The sequence below is a fragment of the Malaclemys terrapin genome, chromosome 9, assembly GCF_027887155.1.
Source record: "Malaclemys terrapin pileata isolate rMalTer1 chromosome 9, rMalTer1.hap1, whole genome shotgun sequence".
Lineage (NCBI taxonomy): Eukaryota > Metazoa > Chordata > Testudines > Emydidae > Malaclemys > Malaclemys terrapin.
The window spans coordinates 42,299,096-42,314,689 of NC_071513.1; the positions used below are offsets into that span (position 1 = coordinate 42,299,096).

At 49.8% G+C, this 15,594-nt stretch overlaps 1 long non-coding RNA gene across 1 annotated transcript; it reads left to right on the top strand.

Moving 5' to 3' along the window:
* The first annotated feature begins 6,943 nt into the window (after positions 1-6,943).
* Positions 6,944-14,283, top strand: LOC128842706 (uncharacterized). Its single transcript, XR_008446095.1, has 3 exons — positions 6,944-7,053; positions 12,722-12,863; positions 13,324-14,283. It is a non-coding gene; the product is annotated as an uncharacterized LOC128842706 (long non-coding RNA).
* Positions 14,284-15,594: the final 1,311 nt, after the last annotated feature.

Sequence of the window (15,594 nt, forward strand, 5' to 3'; positions counted from 1 at the left end):
GGCGCATTTCCTTGTTTGTCCAGTGTCCCGACCGCACGTCGGTCGGGACGCGGGACAAACAAGGAAATATCGGGACAGTCCCGATAAAATCGGGATGTCTGGTCACCCTAGCTGTAACTGTTGTAGGACTTAGCATTTTGGCTGGCAAAGGAGCAATTCTTTTTACATGACAAATCTAAGGAACTGTCCCAGATGGAGATGTTTAGGAAGAAGAAGTTTTGGAACAAACTGATAAATCAAACAGTAATAAGTCACCGGGATTGGATGATATTCATCCAGGAGTTCTGAAGGAACTCAAATATGAAATTGCAGCACTACTAACTGTGATATGTAGCCTATCATTTAAATCAGCCTCTGAACCAAATGACTTGAGGATAGCTATTGTGATGCTGATTTTAAAAAAAAGACTCCAGAGGGGATCCCAGCAATTAAAGGCCGATAAGCCTGACTTCAGTACCAGGCAAACTGGTTGAAACTATAGTAAAGAACAGAATTATCAGAAACATAGATGAACACAATTTATTGGGGAAGAGTCAACATGGCTTCTGTAAAGTGAAATCATGCAATCTACTAGAATTCTTTGAAGGAGTCAACAAACATGTGGACAAGGGTGATCCAGTGGATATAGCATACTTAGATTTTCAGAAAGCCTGTCAAGGCCGATTCCCCACTCTGACACTTCGAGTGCAGAAGGTGGGGGCCCACAAGGATTCTAAAAATTAATACTGGCCACTCCAGGCTGGTATTAAACTCCCAAGGTTACAGCTTCTCTCTGAGCTTCTATGGGTAGATTCTGCCACTGCCCAAATGCAAAACCCCTTGTATCCCAGGAAGGCACACTTGGAAATTCCTTCCTATGGGGTACCCTCAAGTCCTTTCACCCCCCCCCCCTCCGGAAGAGCTGAGAAAGAAAACAAAGGAAATTAGTTGTTGCCCCCAGCTAATTAAACAACATGTACAAACCTCTTAGGACATGAAAAATCCAATTCTGTTCTTAAAAAAGGGTAAATTTTATTAAAAACAAAAAGTAAGAAAATACATCTGGAACTTAGGGTTTTGCTAGATATAAAAAATCCACTTACAAAAATTAAAAATCAAGAATAGCCTTCTTGAGGTCCAGCTTAAAGGTTACAAGCAAAACAAAAAGCATTTGGCACAGAGGAGTCCACAAGCCAATAAGAAATAAACAGAAATAAACCTAATTGTATCTTTCTAAACACTCCTGGTCTACTTACATATCTGGGTTGTTAAATAAGTAGTTCTAGATAGGATCTGATAATTTTCATATCTGGCCTTCAGCTTCTCACAGCATAACTGCTGCCCTGTTTCCCTCTTCCCCAGAGAACCACAACACACAGACAAAGGGAATTTTTTCCCCAATTTTAAAAAATTCTAGCCTTTCCATTGGCTTCTTTGGTCAGGTGCCCACTCCCTTCTTTTTACCTATTTTTTTAACCCTTTACAGGTAAAGCAAGTAGAGAACAGCTATCAAGAGGGATTTTGTAGCTAACTGACTGGCTGGGTGTCCATAAAAGGAAGCTACCCCACCCTTCATTTATCACAAGGCCTTTGACAAGTTTCCTCACCAAAGGCTCTTAAGCAAAGTAAGCTGTCATGGGATAAGAGGGAAGGTCCTCTCCTGGATCAGTAACTGGTTAAAAGACAGGAAACAAAGGGTAGGAATAAATGGTCAGTTCTCAGAATGGAGAGGGGTAAACAGTGATGTCCACCAGGGGTCTGTACTGGATCCAGTGCTGTTCAACATGTTCATAAATGATCTGGAAAAAGGGGTAAACAGTGAGATGGCAAAATTTGCAGATGATACAAAACTACTCAAGATAGTTAAGGCCAAAGCAGACTGTGAAGAATTACAAAGGGATCTCACAAAACTGGGTGATTGGGCAACAATATGGCAGATAAAACTCAGTGTTAATAAATGCAAATTAATGCACATTGGCAGGGCTGGCCTTACCAAGTGGTGAACTCAGGCGGCCGCTTCAGGTGCCAGACTGGGGGGGAGAGAAGGGGAAGCGCCACTAGGACCCAGAGTGTAGAAAATTGGGTCTGCTGCTGGTTCATATGTATTCTCTCTGCTCTAGATGCACAGAGATGGTGGAGTGCTGTGCTGGAGGAAGGAGGGCAAAAGAGACATAACAGGCAGGCAGGAGAAAAGGTGAGAGGGAATAACAGAAAGCAGCAGGAGCTGCAGGTAGAGAGAGGAGGAGGAGCCTCTAATGTACCTCTTTAGCCCCCCCAGGAGCCTGGACTGATTAACACCAGCTTCCCAGGGAGCTTCCTGTTTCCTGCTGCTTCCCTGAACCCACTTGAGGAGAACAGGCAGTCAACTGAAGTAGTAGGAGCCAGATTGGAAACATAATCCCAACTATACATACAAAATCATGGGGTCTAAATTAGCTGTTACCATTCAAGAAAGAGATTTTGGAGTCATTGTGGACAGTTCTCTGAAAACATCCACTCAATGTGCAGCGGCAGTCAAAAAAGTGAACAGAATGTTGGGAATCATTAAGAAAGGGATAAATAATAAGACAGAAAATATCATATTGCCTCTATATAAATTCATGGTACTCCCACATCTTGAATACTGTGGGCAGATTGGTCACCCCATCTCAAAAAAGATACATTAGAAATGGAAAAGGTACAGAGAAGGGCAACAAAAATGATTATGGGTATGGAATAGCTTCCGTATAAGGAGAGATTAAAAAGACTGGGACTTGCCAGCTTGGAAAAGAGATGACTAAGAGATGATATGAAAGAGATTTATAAAATCTTGACTGGTGTGGCAAAAGGGAATAAGGAAATGCTATTTACTCCTTCACATAACACACGAACTGGGGTCACACAATGAATTTAATAGGCAGCAGGTTTAAAACAAACATAAGGAAGTACTACTTTATCTAATGGACAGTCAACCTGTGGAACTCTTTGCCAGAGGATGTTGTGAAGGCCAAAACTGTAACAGGGTTCAAAAAAGAACTAGATAAATTTCACGGAGGATAGGTCCATCAATGGCTATTAGAATGGCTAGGGATGCAACCCCTGCTCTGAATGTTTCTAGCCTCTGAGTGCCAGAAGCTGAGAGTGGATGACAGGATCACTCAATGATTACCTGTTCTGTTCATTCCCTCTGAAGCACCTGGCATCAGCCACTGTCGGAAGACAGGCTACTGGGGTAGACGGACCATTGATCTGACCAGTATGGCCATTCTTATGTGAAGGAGATGCTCAAGGGGACAGAACCATGTCCCAACTGCTCCCCCACAAGCTACAGTGAACATTAAATGCTAGGGATGGATCATCTCTTTGCTTTCCAGAGTTCCATGTTGTCTAGTTATTTCCCCCACTCCCTCTCTTCCAAGCTGACTTCAATGGAGCAATGCCAATTTAGCCCTTCCATGGAGATGAGCCAAGATATCATTCCCTAGGACATTGTGTGATTATTTACACCAGTGCAGTCTTCATTGTCACGGCACAGCCCAAAGGAACAAGCCTACTTGCAGATCGAGTGCTTCCCAGATTGAACTCTAGCTAGATCCTGAAGTTGGTCTGGCTGAATATTAGTCTACATTTGTCTTTGGTGACCTTACTGCACTACCAAAGCTTTTGGTTTCAGAGTAACAGCCGTGTTAGTCTGTATCCGCAAAAAGAAGAACAGGAGTACTTGTGGCACCTTAGAGACTAACAAATTTATTAGAGCATAAGCTTTCGTGGACTACAGCCCACTTCTTCGGATGCAACCAAAACCAAAGCTTTTGGTGTCCACATACTCACTGGCTGCATAGTGCCATTCCTTGGTAAACACGCTTCACAATTTGTTGATTTTCCACCCCAATAATGTGTCTGAACCAAGAAAGCTGCAGAAACTGAAGCTCTGATGGAGGTGACTGGTGGGTCTGGCTATGAGGATCCGGTGTAAAGTGGGTGCCAAATGTGACCAGGTGCGAATGGTTTTGCATCTACTTTGCACTCTTTCTACTGGAGCAAATGACTACATAAGGTGTGGGCCTAGGGCAAACTGGGCCCTTCATCTCTCTGGCCAGGGCTACTTCAGGAAAAAAGGTTTCAGAGTAGCAGCCGTGTTAGTCTGTAGCCGCAAAAAGAACAGGAGTACTTGTGGCACCTTAGAGACTAACACATTTATTTGAGCATAAGCTTTCGTGGGCTACAGCCCACTTCATCGGACGCACGTAGTGGAAAATACAGTAGGAAGATATATAAATACACAGAGAACACGAAACAATGGGTGTTACACAAATAGTGTTACCATACACACTATAAGGAGAGTGATCAGTTAAGGTGAGCTTTTATCAGTAGGAGAGAAAAAGAACTGTTTAATTCTGTATAATTCTTGACGTCTGCTTTGTTGCAAGGATAGGTTCCTGGGTTAGTGTTTTTGTTGTGTGGTTGCTGGTGAGTATTTGCAAAGCCCGTTGCCAACACTGTCCACATATCTAATCAGGGGATACCATCATAGGACCTAATCACATCAGTCACACTATCAGAGGCTCGTTCACCTGCACATCTACCAATGTGATATATGCCATCATGTGCCAGCAATGCCCCTCTGCCATGTACGTTGGCCAAACCGGACAGTCTCTACGTAAAAGAATAAATGGACACAAATCAGACGTCAAGAATTATAACATTCAAAAACCAGTTGGAGAACACTTCAATCTCCCTGGCCACTCGATTACAGACCTAAAAGTCGCAATATTACAACAAAAAACCTTCAAAAACAGACTCCAACGAGAGACTGCTGAATTGGAATTAATTTGCAAATTGGACACCATTAAATTAGGCTTGAATAAAGACTGGGAGTGGATGGGCCATTACACAAAGTAAAACTATTTCCCCATGCTTATTCCCCTCCCCCCCCAGTTCCTTATATCTCCTTGTCAGTTGCTGGAAATGGGCCATTTTCATTACCACTACAAACAGTTCTTTTTCTCTCCTACTGATAAAAGCTCACCTTAACTGATCACTCTCCTTATAATGTGTATGGTAACACCCATTGTTTCATGTTCTCTGTGTATTTATATATCTTCCTACTGTATTTTCCACTACATGCATCCGATGAAGTGGGCTGTAGCCCACGAAAGCTTATGCTCAAATAAATGTGTTAATCTCTAAGGTGCCACAAGTACTCCTGTTTTTTTTTAGGAAAAAAGGTTTGTTTAATGTATGTGTCAGCCCTAGTGCAGTCAAGGCAAGCTGCGGTTTCACACTCTAAGGGTATGTCTACACAGCACAGAAATACCCGCCTCTGGCCCATGCCAGCTGACTCTGGCTTGCAGAGCTGGGCTGCAGGGGTGTTTCATTGCTGTATAGACTTCCGAACATGGACTAGAGTCTGGATTCTGGGACCCTCCCACCCATCAGGGTCCTAGAAAAACCTACATCCCTGAGTAACATAGTTAAGCTGACCCAAGTCTCCATGTGGACAATGTTAGGTTGACGGAAGAATTCTTCTCTTGACCAAGCTACTGCCTCTTGGGGAGGTGCATTACCTAGGCCAACAGGAGAACCCCTCCCATTGGCATAGGTCATGTCCACACAGAAATGCTACAGCTGCATTGCTGCAGCATTTCAAGTGTAGATGGGCCCTGAGAGAGAGGGAGCAGGGAAGGGCACTGCTGAATTGATGCTGGAAAACGAGTTTACAGGAGGCAGAGAGGTTGGTCCCTGGGTGAGGGAGGAGGGGACCATGGCAGAAGACAAGAGGGAAATGGCTTATTTGGGGAACTGTCTCGGAGTCTCGGGATACTACAAGGAGTTCCTGATGCTTTAACAAGCCTCAGCTCCACCAATGCTAGTCCAGCAGCTACCCTGGACCTGATCATTCTGCTCCGGCCAGTGCCAGCCCACCAGCCACCAAATGATTTCCTCCCTGGCATAACTGTTTCCATTGGAGCTAGAACAGGACTGTGGGAAGACGCTCCATGCCTGTCTTATGGAAGGTTCTGCAGGCTGGGCGAGCGTTGCTTACTGGCTACATTTTGGCAGCTCTCCCTACACTTTCAGCTCCTCAGAAAATAACAGGACTTTAAAAGAAAAGTCCCTCATAAAGCTGAGTGTGACGTGTGTCTTCTAATGTTCATTTATTTTTAAGGCATCAGATTCCCAGCGCTCCCTGCCCTTGCCCTACAGGCCTTGGACTGGAGCCTTGAATTTGTTACGAGTTCTCCCGGTGCCCTCTGGCGAAGGTCTGATCCCAGCTGGCATGTCTCAGTTGGCAGCTAGACACAACAACACTGAGATTGTTGGCAGAGCTGCGGCAGGTGAATGCTTAAAGGGCCGGCAAAGGCCACCTGATTTAAAGGGCTACTATCAAGTTATTTGGGTTCCTAGTTGTGCTTCCATAAAGGCTAGAGTCTGCCAGATTAAAATGTGCTGAAGGCTAGATGTCAGATCCTCAGCTGGTATACATGGGGGAGATGGATTTCAATAGAGCTATGCTGACTTGTCAGGATCCAGCCCCAAGTATCTGGTTACTGTTGGCTGGGACTGCTTCATCACTGAACAATTCAACAAGCAAAAGAGAGAGGCGTTTTGTTGGGCCTACAAAAATCATGGGCATAGCTCACCATGCTGCCTATGGCAGCCACAGTTAGCTAATAAACTAACCTCCCCCCAGTGGTGTGGGGATTGGTGGTAATCCTGGGGTTTGTCACTTGCAAACCTCCAGTTTCTATGGGCCTCTGTAAGATGTAGGAAGTTTTCTCTGCTATCCCTCCTCTGAACCCTTGTGATGGCTCACTGTGTCAGAACAAGTCTGCTAAGTGAAGTGCTGCTCACATAACCGCGGCAGTGTGGAAACTGCCTTCAGCTGATGCAAACAGCAGGCAAGTGGCTTGTTGTGGCAAGCAGAGATGCATGAATTTCCCTTTGTTATTATTGTCAGCAGTTGGATTGCAATCGCGTCTGGGGAAACCTGGCTCCAGAGTGGGTGTTTGCGATGGAGTGTGAACAGAGTCTGGTTCTGAATGCAGACCTGACTGTCCACACTGGAAAAGGACATCACAAGGGTGACCCAAGGTGATATGCATATGGGGGAAATATTGCACTGGGCTGTCTGTTATATTGTGATGGCTGTGTGCTGTGTCATACCACACAGGGAAATGTGCATGTTATACTGCCCTGGGGTTAATAGGTGTGTGTGTTGTATGTGTTATAGTGCACTGGGATGTGTGTGTTATGTATTCTCTGTGTGTGAGATTTATACTCCACTCGTATGATGTGTGTGTTTTACTGCCCTGGGATATGTGTTGTGAGTGGTTTATACTGCTTATGTGTTTATACTGTACATGTTACAACGCACTGTGGGTAATAGGGTGTGTGTGTGATACTGTGTGTGCTATGGCATGCTGTGGTACACATATGCACATTCTAATGCATATAATTAGGGCCCTACCAAATTCAAGGCCATGAAAAATGTGTCACGGACTGTGAAATCTGGTCTCCCCCGTGAAATCTGGTCTTTTGTGTCCTTTTACCCTATACTATACAGATTTCCCCGGGGAGACCAACGTTTCTCAAATTGGGGGTCCTGACCCACAAGAAAGTTGCGGGGGGGGGGTGTCACAAGGTTATTTTAGGGGAGTCATGGTATTGCCACCCTTACTTCTGTGCTGCCTTCAGAGCTGGGTGGCTGGAGAGTGGCGACTACTGGCTGGGCACCCAGCTCTGAAGGCAGCGGCCCAACAGCAGCAGCGCAGAGGTAAGGGTGGCAATACCATACCATGCCATGCAACTCTGCCTTCAGAGCTGGGATCCCGGCCAGCAGCTGCCGCTCTCCAGCTGCCCAGCTGTGAAGGCAGAGCCACCACTAGCAGCAGTGCAGAAGTAAGGGTAGCAGTACCACAACCTTCCCTACAATAACCTTGCGACCCCCCAACTCCTTTTTGGGTCAGGACCCCTACAATTACAACACTGTGACATTTCAGATTTAAATAGTTGAAATCATGACCCATGAAATTGACCATGAATTTAGTAGGGCCCTACAGATAATATTCCATGCTTTCATGCATGTAATATGCCCCGTTGATGTGTGTGCTGGTGTGACGCTGCTGCAGCATGCTAGGATGAGTGGCATGTGTGCTGTGCTATGCTATTCTGGGATGTATGTACTGCACTGCTTGCGCACTATGTCTGGGAGATAATATAGGGTTGCCAGGCATCCTGTTTTCGACCGGAATGCCCAGTCGAAAAGGGACCCTGGTGGCTCTGGTCAGCACTGCTGACCAGGCCGTTAAATGTCAGGTTGGCGGCGCAGCTGGGCTAAGGCAGGCTCCCTGCCTGCTCTGGCTCTGCGCAGTTCCCCAGAAGCAGCCGGCATGTCCCTGCAGTTCTTGGGTGTAGGGGCATCAGGGAAACTCCGCATGCTGTCCCCATCCTGAGTGCTGGCTCTGCAGCTGCCATTGGCTGGGAACCCTCACCCATACCCCAACACCCAGCCCCAGGTCAGAACTCCCTCCCATACCCTAACTCTCTCCCAGAGTCCTCACCTCAACTCCCTGCCCCAGCCCTGAGCCCCCTTCCAGTGCCTGCACCCCAATCCCCTGCCCCACCCCTGAGCCTGGTCCTACACTTCAACTCCCTCGGCCCCAGTCTGGAGCCCCTTCATGCATCCCAAATCCCTCATCCCCGGCCCTACCCCAGAGCCCACACCCCCAGCTGGAGCCCACCCCTCCCACACCCCAATCCCCTGCCCCAGCCCAGAGTTCCCTCCCACACTCCAAACCCCTTGGCTGCACCCCCTCCTGCACCCCAACCCCCGCCCAAGCCCTGAGCCCGCTCTTACACTCAAAACCCTGTGGCCCCAGTCTGGAGCCCCCTCCTTCACTCCATACCCCTCATCCCTGGCCCTGCCCCAGAGCCCGCACTCCCAGCCGGAGCCCTCACCCCTTCCTGCACCCCAACCCCCTGCCCCAGCCTGGAGCCCCCTCTCACACCCTGAACCCCTCATTTTTGGCCCCACCCTGGAGCCCGCACCTCCAGCTGGAGCCCTCATCCTCAGAGCCAGTGCTACCATTTAGGCAAACTAGGCGGTTGCCTAGGGTGCCAAGATTTGGGGGCGCCAAAAAGCAGTGCCCCCAATTTTTTTTACAGCGTTCCTATGCCCCTTCCCCAAGCCTGCGGTCGCCACTCCACTTCTCCTGCCTCCCAGGCTTGCAGCATCAATCAGCTGTTTGGCGCTGCAAGCCTGGGAGGGGAGAATTAGAGCGCGGGCGGCGTGCTCGGGGAGGAGGCGGAGCAGAAGTGTGCTGGGGTGGGGAGCTGCCGCACGGGTCCCCGGGCCGGGGGGTTGGGGAGCTGCCGCAGGGGTGCCTCAGGGCAGGGGGAGAGCTGCTGCATGGCTCCCCACCCCAGCTCACCTCTGCTACATCCGCTCCCCGAGCATGCCATCGCTGCTCCACTTCTCCCGCCTCCCAGGCTTGCGGCGCCAATCAGCTGTTTGGCGCCGCAAGTCTGGGAGGGGAGGAGAATTAGAGTGGAGGCGGCGTGCTCTGGGAGGAGGCGGAGCAGAGGTGAGCTGGGGTGGGGAGCTGCTGCATGGTTCCCCGGGGGGGGCGCCTCAGGGTGGGGGGGGGAGTTGCCGCGGGGGGGACGCCTCAGGGCGGGTGGGGGGCAGGGAGCTGCCGCAGGGCTGGGGGGGCGCAAGGTGGAAGTTTCGCCTAGGGCGCGAAACTTCCTCTCACTGGCCCTGCTCATCCCCTCCTAGACCCCAACTCCTTGCCCCAGCCAAGTGAAAGTGAGTGAGAGTGGGGAAGAGCGAGCGACGGAGGGAGGGGAGAATGGAGGGAGTGGGGGCAGAGCCTCAGAGACAGGGTGGGGCAGGAGCAGGGCCTTGGGGAAGGGGCGGGGCAGGGGGCAGGACAAGAGGGTTTGGTTTTGTGTGATTAGAAAGTTGGCAACCCTAAGTTAATAAGATCTTTCCAACTCATCTAGAAAATACCATCAACGTACACAGAGTAAACCAAAATGCTACTGTCCACCTAGGATTAAGGTGGAAAAGTGCAGTGCCTTCCTGCAGGTGCGTGATATGCTAGGGTGTATGGCTCATTGCCCAAAACTGTGTGATGACATAACAAAGAGCTCTTCCGTAACTAGGGATGGGCCCATCATATATTGCCTAATTTCAAGCACATTCAAAGAGTGGGCCTTCACAAGGCTGACTTCAGGGCTGGGGGTTTGGGGTCTGCTTGGCAGAGACTGCAAAAAGGAAGGGTGCGGGGGAAATGGAGCTGAGTCCTGATCCTCAGCTGGTGTAAATTGGTGGAGCTCCATTTACATCAGTCCTGATTTACACCATCTGGGGATCTGTCCCAAAAGAAGGACAGAGTGAAAAATTCTCCTGGAAGATAGATACAGTGGATCTATTACTATACATTATATAGCAGGGGTGGGCAAACTTTTTGGGCCAAGGGCCACATCTGGGTGGGGAAATTGTATGCAGGGCCAGGGTGGGGGGTTGGGGTGCGGGAGGGAGTGGGGGGGTTTGGGAGGGGGCTCAGGGCAAGGGATGGGGCAGAGGAGGGGTGCGGGGTGTATGGGGGGCTCAGGGAAGGGGGTTGGGGTACAGGAGGGGTGCGGAGTGCAGGGTGGGGCTCAGGGCAGGCATGCAGGAGGGGTGTGGACTGTGGGAGGGGACTCAGAGTAGGGGGTTGGGGTGCAGGAAGGGTGCGGGGTGCAGGCAGGGGGCTCAGGGCAGGGGTTGGGGTGCAGGGGGGTGCGGGTGCGGCAGGGGGCTCAGGGCAGGGATTGGGGTGCAGGAGGAGTGTGGGTGCAGCAGGGGACTCAGGGCAGGGGGTTGGGGTACAGGAAGGGTGCGGGGTGCAGGCAGGGGGCTTAGGGCAAGGAGTTGGGGGGCAGGGTGCAGGCAGGGTTCGGGCTCTGGCCCGGCGCCACTTACCTAAAGTGGCTCCAGGGTGGCAGCAGCGCGCACCGGGGCCAGGGCAGGCTCCCTGCATGCCTGCCCTGTCCCCAGCCCGCGCCACTCCAGGAAGCGCTGCATCCCCTGGGGAAGGGGGGGTGGAGGGCTCCGTGTGTGCTGCCCTTGCCGTGCCTCCAGGTACCTCCCCCGAAGCTCCCATTGGCTGCGGTTCCCCTGCGGTGGGTGCTGCCGGGAGGCAAGGGCAATGCACGGAGCCCTCTGCCCCCCGCCCAGAGTCCGCAGGGACATGGTGCCGGCCGCTTTTGAGAGTGGCGCTGTGCCCATGGCGCCACGGGGGGCAATCCCGCGGGCTGGATCCAAAGCCTTGAGGTGCCGGATCCAGCCCATGGGCCGTAGTTTGCCCACCCCTGTTATATAGCCTGGCTCTAGCTGATATGTTGGGTCTCTTTTTCTATTCTTAATTCACAGCCCATCAGGGTAAAAATCTGTCTGGGGATTGGTCCTGCTTTGAGCAGGGGGGTGGACTAGATGACCTCCTGAGGTCCCTTCCAACCCTGATATTCTATTTTCTACTCTGGGTAGAAAATGATGGCTTTGGTTGGTCGGTTTGGTTGTTTAAATGAATCAGCCTGGAAAAACTCCATGGATTTAAATGGCAAGAAACGAAGGTAGAGTCTGAATTCAGACCAGTTTTGCAAGTCCACAATATAGCACATTAGGTTTGCAAAACTGCCAGTTCCATGCAGCTCAATCAAGCTGCTCTGAGTAATTAACAATCTCAGTTATAATGTTACATTAGCATAGACTTTGCACAGGGTTTAATTTGTGCACAATACAATTTGCATCCGGTGTTGGGTGGGACCCTGTTTGCAGTCTATTGCCATGAGCCCTGCCAATGCAACTTTACAAATTTAAGTTTGTAAAACCACAGGAGTCCCACCACTATCCCACTTTGCCAATGCCCCTCACTCCTGCCCTGCAGCCCCCTGCTATTCCAACGCTGGGCAACTGCACCACAGCTCTACTAATACACCTCAGTAGCCTCTCTTACAGCTCTCCCAGAGCCCCTGTAATTCCAGCCTGTTGATCAGTGTTGTACTGGGCCAGGGTGCATTGAGAAACAGGCTGAGCTACTAAACTCATTTAATTTCCGAGTTACACAGTACCATAAGGGAACGCAGGCCAGGCCAGAGTGCTAATTCCCCCAAATTGTCTAATTCATTGTCCTTTATTGTTTGTTTCCCTGGGGTTTTTTATTCCTGTTTTCCGTTCCTCCTTTCCACCTGCCTTTGTTGCAGCTTCTGTCCCTCCCACCTTCCTTCCCTCTGGGGACACTCCGGGGCCCTCACTCTCATCCCAGGATGACCTTTGCTCAAGTTGTTTCCTCGGCCCTGCCTCTGGAGAGCAAAGGATGCCCCGGTGCCTCAAAAATTTCCATGGCACTGTGATCTTGGTTTTGCAACATCCCTGCTTGGGGCCTGCCAGAGGAGCAAGCAATCAGGGCATGGCAACCAGGCCTAAATATTTACCATGGTAACCAGGGAATAGGGCAGGCGTGTTTCTACAGGTGAAGAGCCATCTCTCTTCCCTGGCATTGATGTCATTGCCAGCCTGAAGACTCCTTCAGGTCCCCCATCTTTGTGCAAAGATAGTGCTCCAGGGACAGGATCCAAAGCCCAGTGCAGTTGGCTGGAATCTTGAAAGCCTTTTTGGCTCAGTACATAGAGCACTGGCCCAGGACTTGGGAGCTACCTACAGCTCTGCCATGGGCCTACTGACTGAGTCTCTCTTTCCCTTCCTGTGCTTCAGTTTGCTCAGCTATAAAATGGGGATAATGACCTTTGTGAAATGCTGTCAGACCTGTGGATGAAAAGTGCCCTATAAGAGCTGCATTTTGTTCCTGAATCAGACTCGGGATTCAGACCAGCCTTCAGGTAGCCACAGCATGCATGTAAGTATGGCCCTATAGATTACCAGCAGGCCCTGTACTTCCCAGCTGTACCCCTGCCCCCCACCTCCCAGAAAGCAGGGCTCTTGGGGTTCTCTGGCAAAGTCAGCCTTTGGAGCTCCACCGCAGCTCACACTCATCTGCTCTCCTTGTTCCTTGTGCACTGCCAGCACACTGCTGTGCCAGCATCTCCTCACGGCTCCTGAGCTGTTTAAATATCCCTTTAAACCTAACTCATTAGACTGGCACACATGAGGCTGGCGGCAGTGGGTTAAGGTGTGAGAAAGAGGGCTGCGGTGTAGGTGGAGTGCTAGGGGGTGCAGTGGGTAACCAGCAGCCCCATTCCTCTGCACTGCATCATAAGATGCCCAATGGCCCTTCTTCACTTTGGGCAAAGTCCTGCCCTTCCCCTATCCCGCTCTGAGCTCTGGGAAACTAATAATAACGCTCTGTCCTCCATCAGCACCTTGTGTTCAAGGATGTCAAAGTTCTTTGCAAACAAGGAAGAAATAAGCCTGCCAGCCCTTCCTCCCCACTGCCCAGGCTAGCTCAGAGATATTATGCCATGTTACAGAAGAGGGAAACTGAGGCACGTCACTGAGTGGAGGTGACTTGTCCACGGTCCTCCAAAGCCTGGAACAGATCCAAGATCTCCTTGTGACGGTGTACCCCATAAGGCTTTATGGAAAAGGCTTATGACTGCAGCTTATGAATGTATATATGACATAACTAGAATATGCTTTCTGCTATATATGCCATGTAATATATCTATGTATAGGTTATGCTCTACTGAATACATTCCTCCTATTTGTATGCATGTATCATTTTTGTACTTGAAGTTAGGAATATTGTCTGTCTGTCTACTTGCTTGATAGCCTTAGTAAAGCATTTGGCCAGCAGATTAAGTGTCCAATCAAGAACCACTTAAGCCAACAATGAACTTGGAGATGCCAGTCTACATTGGAGATTTCCCAGGAATGTGGCTTGGCTGGTAAGAAACTCAGTCATGTATGGACATGTGACTTGCCCATGTGACTCCAAAACTCCATCTTGGAGCTGGATTTTGTATAGGAGATAGGAGGCTCCACCCACAAGAGAAAGTCTACTTAAACCCCTGGGAGACCCCCCCCCCCGCCATTTGGTCTTCAGCTGGCTGAAGGGACAGCCTCTCCACCCCAAGGATGCCTGAAAGAAACTGGAACAAAGGACAGTAACTACAGGGGGTGTGAGAGTGATTGCTGGACCCAGACTAGAAGGAGACTAGTCTGTAAAAGGAAGCTTACTGGAACTGGTGAGGTTTTTATCTGTACTCAGTTGTCTTACTGTATTAGACTCAGACTTGCGTGTTTTATTTTATTTTAATTAATAATTCACTTTGTTCTGTCTGTTACTATTTGGAACCACATGAATCCTACTTTCTGTATTTAATAAAAGCACTTTTTATTTATTAATTAACCCAGAGTATGTATTAATACCTGGGGGAGCAAACAGCTGTGCATATCTCTCTATCAGTGTTACAGAGGGCGAACAATTTATGAGTTTATCCTGTATAAGCCTTATACAGGGTAAACCGGATTTATTTAGAGTTTGGACCCCATTGGAAGTTGGGCATCTGAGTGTTAAAGACAGGAACACTTCTGTAAGTTGCTTTCAGTTAAGTCTGCAGCTTTGAGGCACGTGGTTCAGACTCTGGGTCTGTGTTGGAGCAGACTGGCGTGTCTGGCTTGACAAGACAGGGTGCTGGACTCACAGGCTGGCAGGGCAGGAAAGCAGGGGCAGAAGTAGTCTTGGCACATCAGTTGGCAGTTCCCAAGGGGGTTTTTGTGATCCAGCCTGTCACACTCTTGATTCCCAGTGCTCTGCTCTGACCACTAGACAATACTACACCTCCTTGGAAAAGCAGGTAGGCCCAGATCCTCAAAGGTATTTAGGCATCTAACTCCTATTGGCTTAGATGGAAGTTAGGAGCCTAAATTCCTTTGAGGAGTCAGGCCATAGTGTCTGCATCCCTGACCGCATGGATCTGGTTAGTTTGTGCTGTTTTATGGTGTACAATTCAGGCCTCGCCATCGTTCCCAGCCTCTTGCATCACTTCCCCCCTGTGCCAGTGCAGGCCAGGAGCTTTCAAAAACACTCCAGCTCTCCCTTGCTCTCTCCCCTAGTGCAGCTCCACAATGCACCTTTTCATGGGCAGGATTAATGGCTCCTTGGTATCCAGGAATTTGCATATTACAGTGGGGGCACTGAACGCCATAAAAGGTTTATAACAGCAGCCGAGAAAGACCCATAAAACAATGCAATTCCATAGGCAATTAGGCTGCCATCTCAAACATGCTCTAAGATAGCAGGAGGGCATCTGGGGGGGCAAGAAATGAGCTGAGTTTTAATGTGAGCCCTGGGGTCAGAGCTGCCACGAGGTTCTCGGGACGCTAGTGACGTGAGATGTGAAGGGCCCAACCAGCCACACGTCACTCAGTCTCCATGAATCCATGACAACCACCAGCATGATTTTGTGGTGACTTCGGGCTGTGGCAACACCGGGACACTTTACAGCAGGGGTTCTCAAACTTTCTTTGCTGGGACCCCCTTTGAAAATATTTCAGACTATGATGACCCCCTTCCCCATATCATGCCATCCTTACTTCTGCGCTGCTGCTCACGGCGGTGCTGCCTTCAGAGCTTGGTGCCCGGCCAGCAGCCACTGTTCTCACAACCCCCTTACAATGGTCTTGCG